Below are 8,075 nucleotides of genomic sequence, written 5' to 3' on the forward strand. Positions count from 1 at the left end.
GAAACTAAAATTGGACAAGAAACTGACAATAACTCTCCATTCTGTGTATAGAAAGTGTAGTTTTGTATAAGGAGAAGAAAGATAAAATAAATAACACATGCTGGATAAACTAGAACTGTAAACTCCAACTGTACTTGTAGTGTGACAGCAGTTAAATCAGTGGTGCCACATTTCAAAGTTACAGTTAGAGTACTCCGATTGCAGCTGCTTCATTGCAGGTATGTGGAATGGCGTGGGACTCACAGGTTTTACAAAGTGAAGAGAGGAAGTTGGTTACAGCTTATTAGGAAAGATAAAATAGACAACCAAGAATGCTTTATTGGTTCCGGTTTGTGATCGCGGTGCTGGCGGACAATCAGGGCAATCGCTCTCTCCGCCTCCCGGTTTTCTCTTGCCGGGGGACCTTGAAACGGGTCAAAAGTCACCCTGGAGGGGCAACGAATGGGAAGAAGACCCCCAACTGATCGCAGAAGGGCAGCAGCCCTTCCGTTTGATCCAGGGCAGCTCTTTGGACCCACAGAGAAAAGATCTAACATTCACGTGGACGATCACTAAGCCGCTACCAGCCGTGGCCAAAATTACTACCAAACACAACGAAAGCACTGTGGAGGAAATGGGTGAGAACTTACTTTCTTTGTATCCCAAGTATTTTCCTGTAAAAGCTTCTTGGAAATTCTTCCCCCCCTTTAAAATGGTGGCATTTGACTACTTTGGGGAAATAAAGCCCTGAAAAGAACAACTAAAACAAGATGCCATCGGGGACATCGTGTGGCGAAGCCTGGTACAGCAAGTGAATACTCTTAACTGAGAGATCTGCTTACAGCCTAGACTTGTCCTTGGTATTATCTAAAAGATAAAAAGCTGAAACAGCTGGGCAGTGAAACTACCTTTTAGGAATAGTGGAGGTGAACACTTACTGACTCTTATTAAAAAATAGCCTCCACTAAAGGACTATCTGTAACCATCCTAGAAATGGAAGAATATCACCAACAAATTTCAGCTTACTATAAGCTTGTACTTGAAAAAATTCTTGAAGCTATTGAAATAATGAACTCCAGACTGAAAGACAAAGGCGCCAGCTTAAATCTACCAAATGAAACTCCAACTAAAGAACTTACAATCCAAGAAGCAACAGAAGAGGAAGAAATTAATATCAAGACAGATTTTAAAGATCAACAAGCACAATCTACAGAACTTTGACAGACAAACCCTGACTGCAATTAAAGGACTTACAACCCAAAAAGCAATAGAAGCAGAAGAAAGCAATACCAAGACGGAGGGTGCTAAAGATCAACAAGTACAGCATATTGAAAATCTAGACAACCAAACAACAACTACAACATTTTACTTAAACCAGATGAAACCTAAGGAATAAGAAGACCAGACTGTATTGAAGATAAATATACCAAACCAAACATGGAGATTTGGACTACCAGGGCAGCAATTTAATGGTTATAAATGGGCCAGTTCCTTTGGAAAATTGATAAGTAGATGGTCTTCTTTGATTCAGGTAACATGTATAGGAATGAAGGGAGATCCATCTGATGATTTAAAGGCACTGGTATGGAAGCCTGCTTGGCATAAAAAGAAAGCTAGAGTTAGATTTAAAAAATGGGGGTTTTTGAGTTATGATAGAGGAGCCTAAAGTCTCAATTAATGGGCTAATGGCAGATTTTGAGATGAAGGGAAATATGAATATAGATTTAAATATTGTAGAAAAGAGAGACTAATTGGCTTAATATTTAGGATTTAGATTTATAAGGGAAATGAAAATTAACTATTAGGATACAGTTTTGAACTATAATATAAAACATGGACTGAGACAATAAAGGATATTTTATTAGTAAGTGGTGAGGTACTAGGATGAGAAATGTTTATGAAATAAAATAAGAATGTATTTAAGTAATATGTGTATCTTAGATATGACAATTTTTATGTAGTCAAATAAAGGAAATTTGAGTTACCTGAAATTTAAATACTATGGATATTAAAGGTTAAATTGGAATAGTGTAATTAAAAATTAAAAATTAGGTAAAATTTAAAAACAGGACATGGATATGTATAAGTAAAAATATATTGATAAATGTTTTAACTGAACGTGCTATAACTAGAAATGTACTAGCTTAAAGATGATATAGCAAATGTTAAGGGAAATAGAGAAGGAATTTTTGATGATGCAATCTGAGATATGTACTAAAGATTTTGTTATTGAACTATTGATTACCCAAGCACCACACTGCATTCCAAATATTTAAATGTAAAACTGGAAAACCAATAAAATTTGTTTTTTTAAAAAAAAGAATGCTTTTTTTTTTACAAATTTTAATTTTGGCTCAGGATTGCTGGGAGTTGAGGTCCATGAGTCATAAAAAAGAGCCAAGACTGCAATAGGCTTTCCAAAGCCAATAGAGGTAGCTTTTTTTTTTTTTGCAAAAAAAAGGTGCCGGAACGCCGTTCTGAGCATTCTATGAGAAAAAAACCCCTGGTCCTCGAGGAGATCAATCGTGACTGCTCTTCAGAAGGCCAGATCCTGAAGTTGAAACTCAAATACTTTGGCCACCTAATGAGAAGGAAGGACTCACTGGAGAAGAGCCTAATGCTGGGAAAGATTGAGGGCAAGAGAAGAAGGGGACGACAGAGAATGAGGTGGCTGTATTTAAAACTAGGCTGTTTTCCTTACACCAGTTCACCAACCCCTCAACCTCCTTGCGGTAAGCTTCCACATTCCCATCATGAATAATTTAATTTAATTTAATTTAATTAGATTTATATACCGCCCTTTCCCGAAGGACTCAGGGCGGTTTACAGGGCATTTTAAAATCACACCAATACAAAATACAAAAGTTAAAACACAATTAAAAAGATTAAATTATCCCTGAAAATAAAAACCCCAGTTAAAAATTCTCAGCCTGGGCCAGAGAGCTCAAAGAGCCAAGTCTTCAGGTCCCGGCGTAATGAACGCAGGTCAGGGGCAGTCCTGAGCTCTACGGGCAGCTGGTTCCAGAGGGCAGGTGCACCCACAGAGAAGGCCCACCCCCTGGGTGTTATCCGCTGGCAATCTTTTACCGGCGGCACCCTGAGAAGACCCTCCCTGTGCGAGTGCACTGGACGAAGGGAACTTGATGCTGGCAGCAGGTGTTCCCTCAAATATCCCAGACCCAAGCCATTCAGGGCTTTATAGGTCATCACCAGCACCTTGAATCTCACCCGGAGGGCAACCGGAAGCCAATGCAGCTCGCGGAGTAGAGGTGTTACATGGGAGTATCGGGAAACCCCCATCACAACTCGCGCGGCCGCATTCTGCACCAGTTGAAGCCTCCGAGTGGTCCTCAAGGGCAGCCTCATGTAGAGTGTTGCAGTAGTCTAAACGGGAGGTCACGAGGGCATGAGTGACTGTGCATAGGGCATCTTGGTCCAGGTAGGGTCGCAACTGGCACACCAGGCGAACCTGGGCAAAAGCCCCCCTGGTCACGGCTCCTATATGATCTTCAAAATTGAGCTGTGAGTCCAGGAGGACGCCCAAGTTGCGAGTCCTATCAACGGGGGGTAACACCTCACCCCCCCATCATTAAAGGTGGAATAGTTTGGTTAGCCCGAGATGCTGATATGCACAGCCACTCAGTCTTGGCAGGATTGAGACGAAGCCTGTTTCTCCCCATCCAGACCTGGACCGCCTCCAGGCAATGGGACATCACGCCGAGGGCATCGCTGGGTTGGTTCGGGGTGCAGAAAAAAAGTTGGGTATCATCAGCGTACTGATGATACCCCACCCTGAAACCACGAATGACCTCACCCAGCGGCTTCATATAGATGTTGAACAGGAGGGGCGAGAGAACCGACCCCTGAGGAACTCCACAAACGAGAGGCCTCGGGGTGGATCTCTGCCCTCCTGTCAACACCGACTGCGAGCGGCCCAGGAGATAGGAGGAGAACCACTGTAGAACGGTGCCTCCCACTCCCAACCCCCTGAGACACCGCAGTAGGATACCATGGTCGATGGTATCAAAAGCCGCTGAGAGATCTAATAGGACTAGGACAGAGGAACAACCCCTGTCCTGAGCCCGCCAGAGATCATTCACCAGCACGACCAATGCTGTCTCCGTGCTGTGCCCGGGCCTGAAACCCGATTGGTACGGGTCCAGATAATCAGTTTCCTCCAGGAACAGAGGAAGCTGATGCGCCACCACGCTCTCAACAACCTTTGCCAGAAAGCGAAGGTTGGAGACTGGATGATAGTTATTTAAAACAGCTGGGTCCAGGGCAGGCTTTTTGAGGAGGGGTCTCACCACCGCCTCCTTCAAGGTGGCGGGGAAGACACCCTCCTTCAAAGAAGCAGTTATTACTGCCTGGAACCAGCCTCGTGTCCCCTCCCGAGCCACCTAAACCAGCCAGGAGGGGCACAGATCCAACAAACAAGTGGTGGAGCTCAGCCTCCCCATGATCCTGTCCACATCATCAGGGGAAACAGGATCGAAATCAGTCCAGATAACATGCTCAAGACCATCTGATTCCTCCACGTCAGTCTCCGCCCAGTCAGAGTTCAAACCGGCCTGGATCTGAGCGATTTTGTCCATCAGATGATTACTAAACTCCTCGGCCCGTCCCTGCAAGGGATCCTCCCTCACCTCCCGGTTAAGAAGGGAGCGAGTCACCCTAAACAGGGCGGCCGGGCGATTATCTGCGGACGCGATGAGGGCGGCGAAGTAATTAGCCCTCGCCGTCCTCATCGCAGCAAGATAAGACCTTATAAAGGTTCTTAACTGCAATCGGTCAGATTCGGAATGGCTGGACCTCCAACCGCTCTCTAGACCCCGTCTCCGACGTTTCATCTCCCGGAGCTCCACAGAAAACCATGGAGCCCAACCGGATCTGCGCCGGGTCAGAGGTCGCAAGGGTACAACACAGTTGAGTGCCTCAGTGGCCGCCCTTTGCCAGGCATCCACCAAGGCATCAGCTGGGGTGTGAGTGAGGGCGATAGGTATAGACTTGATTGATTTCACTCTACCCAAAATGTACTGTGACTGTTTTTGACCTTCCTGAAATAGTGGAAGATAAATACAATTCGATCTGCCTTGAGCTGAATTCTAGACTTATGTCACATCATATGAATTTAATCCTGCCAACTGATTTTTTCCACTTTCCAGTCTATAGACTTGAGGGTGTTCCAGTCCCAGATACCTTATTTCTGGGGGAAAGTATCAAAATGATACCTGTTATGTATTGGGCTCAAGGGAACACCGTGAGCGCTGGCATAACACATACCACCAGGTGGCGCTGAACCGAAACTGTTGTGGCTGGGATCTGTTTTTGGCGGGAAACAGAGCTTCAACCTGATTGGTTGGATGTGTACCTGGCCAGGTATATAAAGGGTTCCCCCAGTACAGTTCCATCACATAATAAAGAGCGACTATGCAGTACTCATCGTCTCGGCATCCTTCCTGCTCTCCAGAACCCACAACACATCAGTGGCGATGAGGGTGGGATCCTGCTTCACCCTAAGAGCTGAAAGTCACTAGGGGATGGCATCGATTGCTGGAGGAAAGAGGCATCTTTCCCCTCCCCCAACGACTGGCTAGTCACCACGCTAGCGGCCACATCGGTGGAGCAGGATCCGCGGAAGCTGGACACAGAGATGGCACGGATCGGTCAGCCCCGTGAATTCAACATCTGTCACCCCGAACGGTGGGACTCTCACCTGGGACAGGTCAAAAATTTCTTCTGGGCAAACCAGATTGCCGAACATGGCCTGAAAGCAGCGGTCCTACTGTGCATTAGCAGGCCCACCATCTACGACTTGTGCTTGCTGATGCCGATCGAGACCGTCTTATTCTGAGACCTCACCAAGAAGCTGAATGGGCATTTTATGCCGCGAATGTCCGAGCTGGCCTGGCGGTTCCAGTTCGTCCAGAGGGCCCAACTGTCGGGCTAATCGGCGTCGGAGTTCATTCAGGCCACCTACCTCTGCAAATTCTCCAATCTGGATGAGAGGTTGCGTGACCGGCTCGTGTTCATCCTACGCGACAACAGTGGCTGTTTGCAAGGCCCAACTTAACCCCCAAGATGCTCAGGACGAGATCTTGGCCAACAAGGCAGCTGGTGGTGCGGGACAAGCGGTCCAGACCCCTGACCCAGCAGCCCAGGAGGATCCATCCACCTCGAAGACACAGAGGAGACCGGCATCACTCAGGTTCAGAGGAGGCCGGAACAACATGAGTGACAATGAGGAAGCCGGGAGAACCAGCGGAAGGCAGTTCCCTTCCCGAAATGTGCAGGCTGCAGCAGAGACCACGCACGAACAAACTGCAAGTTCCAGTCGGCCATGTGTCGAGCCTGCAGAAAATCAGGCCACATCGCAACGGTCTGCCGTAGCTGTTTCCGAGAGGGCCTCCACGAGCTACGGCCGGAGGACGCATCGCAGAAAGGTACTGGGGCCCAGAAACTGACCAGCATAGGGTTTTTTGAAAGCCAGAGGGCCATCTGCTGAACTGGGGCCTGCCGGCCACTTACATGGCATTCCCTGTAAAATGGAGCTTGACTCCGGCTCTGCAGTCTCAGTCATCTCGTATGATACTTTTAAACTTATTTGCAGCCGGGGCAAGCAGTGGGTCAAACTGAGGCCCTCCAACATTATCCTCACTGACTTCAAAAATGCCCCAGTAAAAATCAAGGGGAAGGCCACCCTTTCAGTGCGGTTTAAGAGGTTCCAAGGGCACTTGGATATTATTGTAGTTGAGGGCTGGAGAACTAGTCTAGTCAGGCTAGATTGGTTTGAGGCACTAGGCATAGTAATATCAGGCATCCACAGGACCCAGGGGAATAGCATCGAATCCATCTGCAAATTCTTTGCAGACGTATTCGATAACAAGCTAGGCAGGTACACCGGGGGCCCCATCTCCTTTAAATTAAATCCCAGCATCCTGCCCATTAGGATTAAACCCTGGAGAGTCCCCTTTGCTTTCAAACACAAGTTAGAGAGAGAGCTAGACAAACTAGTCAAACAGGGGGTCCTGCAGCCGGTAGAAGGGGGAGAGTGGGAGACTCCTATAGTCACCCCCTCAAAACTAACGGAGAGGTCAGGATCTGTGCTGACTATAAGTGTACATTAAATCAGGCCCTTAACCAGCATGCTTACCCGGTCCCAAAGGTCAGCCATGTTCTTGCTTCCCTCCAAGGCGGCGCCATCTTTGCTAAGCTAGGTCTCGTGCAGGCGTACCAGCAGCTGCCGGTTACCAGGGAGACGGCAGATGCACAAACAATAGTAACACACAAGGGAGCCTTCAGGGTCAACCTCCTGCAATTTGGTTTCAGTGTAGCACCAGGAATCTTCCAAGAGGTAATGAAGCGGACTCTTAAGGGCATCCAAGGGGTATGCCCTTATTTTGATGATGTCCTCATTGCAGGAGACACAGAAGAAGTGCTGGCAGAAAGACTGAGGGCAGTTTTAAGTAGGTTTCATTCTGCAGGTCTCAAATTAAAAAAGAACAAATGCAGCATTGGGGTTGCAGCCACAGAAATTTTGGGGTTTAAAATAGATGCCAGTGGGATCCACCCTGCAGAATCCAAAGTGAGGGCAATTAAGATGGCCCCCACTCCCAAGAACAAGGCTGAATTGCAAGCCTTCCTTGGGCTGCTAAACGTTTACCATTCCTTCCTACCCCACAAAGCAACAATAGCTGAGCCCTTGCACAGGCTCCTAGATAAGAAAGCTGTATGGAGCTGGACCAATGTCCACGAAAAAAGTTTCCAATCCTTAAAGGCCTACTTTCAAACAAGTCTACAGTCACCCACTTCAACGAAACAAAGCCCATCTGCATTGCTTGCAATGCTTCACCCTATGGAGTGGGTGCAGTACTAAGCCATCTAGAGGGAAACGGGAACAGGTGCCCATCACATACTATTCCAGAACCTTGTCAGGGGCAGAGAGGAACTATGCCCAGATAGACAAGGAAGCCCTGGCAATAGTGGCTGGGGTCAAAAAATTCTATGACTACCTGTATGGTAGGGAATTCACAATATTCACAGACCATAAGCCGCTATTAGGGTTATTCACCTAGGACAAACAACCCCCCCAAAAT

The sequence above is a fragment of the Vipera berus genome (assembly GCF_964194415.1).
Source record: "Vipera berus genome assembly, chromosome: 4".
NCBI classification, from domain to species: domain Eukaryota; kingdom Metazoa; phylum Chordata; class Lepidosauria; order Squamata; family Viperidae; genus Vipera; species Vipera berus.